Consider the following 2094-nt stretch of genomic DNA (forward strand, 5'->3'; position numbering starts at 1 on the left):
TCAAATCCACTTTTCTTTGGGAGAAAGGTGAGGCTGTCAGCTCCCGTAAAGATGTAGTCTCAGAAACTCTAAGGCCAGCATACTCTGTCCTCTACAGGGTGACGATGAGTCAGAATAGGCTTGATGGCATTGAGTTTGGTTTGGTTGGAGTTACACTATTGCATTTGATCCCTTAGTAATCTTGAGAGTCATACCGATTAAATCTTCATTTCTTGGACAAAGAAATTGAGGTGTAGAAAACAGCCCCAAATTGCCGCAAATTGCACCTTAAAGAATGGCTGAGTCAGGATTTGTTTTCAGGTTCCTGACTCCAGGTCCAGGCTCAGAATCACTGCACGACACTGACAAACTCTTTGTATTAATATATTGTTGTTAAGTGCTGTCAAGTCGGTTCCAACTAACAGTGACCCTGTAAAGGGTTTCCAAGGTACAGCTGGTGGGTTTGAACCACCAACCTTGAGGTTAGCAGTCCAGTGCTGATCCTGAAGTTCTGTTAGTTCTGGTTGCGACTCATGGAGACCTTCTGTGTGAGAATATAGCACGGTGTGGCCCTGCTCGCCTTCATGACTGTGGGGATGTTTGAGTCATTGTGTGACTGTGTGTCAGTCCATCTCAGAGGGGTCTTCTCTTCACTGACCCTTCACATCACCAGATATAAAGCCCTTGTCTAATGATTGGTCTTTACTGATGACAGGTCACAGGAAATGGCTTAAACTCTGGCATTGGAAACTACTGCATGTGAGGAGTAGTTTTTCCTAGCAGTAGAATTTCCCAGGAAGCCTCTGATCTGATTGCAGAGGGTCAACCTGGCCCAGCTGGTATGTGAAAGGTGAGCTGTAGAGAGGGTAGAAGGATTTGGTGAGTTGTGGGGTATAGGAATGGGAGGATGATGGGCCGGCACAGAGACTCATTTCTTTTAAAAAATCTACTATTTAAAAATATTCGGTTGTAGTACTGTTCAATGTAGAAAATGAGTACCCTATGAACAAATGGTGCTGTAGGGTCAGCACTGGGCTGCTAACCACAAGGTCAGCATTTCAAACTCACCAGCAACTCTTTGGACATACTATGTTCTTTGGACATAGTTGGGACATATTATCAGGAGGGACCAGTCACTGGAGAAAGATAACATGTTTGGTAAAGTGAAGGGTCAGAGAAAAAAGAGGAAAATCCCCAACGAGATGGATTGGCACAGTGGTGGCAGCAACGGGCTCAGGCTTAGCCCAGGACTGGGCAGTGTTTCATTCTGTTGTGCATAGGGTTGTTACAAGTAGGTACCGACTTGATGGCACAAAAACAACAAGAAGGTGTTCTTTGTAAACCCTATATAGGGTCTCTATAAGTTGGAATCAACTTGATGGCACTTAACAACAACAATGAAAACAACAGAGAACAAAACAAGACTTTGTAGGTAGAGGTAACTTCACGATTGTTTTCTTTCCTCCCTTCTATAGTTCTTTCCCTCCACACACATATACACAGTTTTGAATGGGAGAAGTCTATTGTAAACATGTTTTTCTTTGTTTATTCTTCATTGTCTTCCAGGATGCATCAAATAGGGCATACCAGGTCATATAAAATACCATAGCACAAATTAAAAGTGGGGTTAAAAATTTCCACACCGTAATGACTTATTGACATGTGTGTTTTTAAAAGACTTTACATTAAGAGTATTTGCCCATGATATCAAATATTCTGTAGCATCATTTTTTAATGAAAATAAATTTTTTTTATGGAAGTAAAATTTATGGCCACTCACTACAACATCCTTTGTCATGATTTTTAATAAATGGTAATATCACTCTTGATGCTCTCAAAATTTTAATGTTAAAAATAAAGTTATAAAGAACATCTTTGTACACAAATCTCTGTGCATTTGGCAAAGGAACATTTCTAGGATTCTTTTCAGCGACGACAGAAGCCACGGACAAATCGGTATGTCTGCATCTCGCATTAGCCTCGAAAAGAACACCATGAACTCAGCTCTGTCCGAAGTCCTCTCTGCTCAGTGTGAGCACTTTCAATTTCAACCCCACCTCTTTGTCTCCCAATTCTGTCTCCAGTTCCTCCCAGGCCGTCCATTCGCTCTGCCAA

The sequence above is a fragment of the Chrysochloris asiatica genome, unplaced genomic scaffold, assembly GCF_000296735.1.
Source record: "Chrysochloris asiatica unplaced genomic scaffold, ChrAsi1.0 scaffold00045, whole genome shotgun sequence".
Classification (NCBI taxonomy): Eukaryota; Metazoa; Chordata; class Mammalia; order Afrosoricida; family Chrysochloridae; genus Chrysochloris; species Chrysochloris asiatica.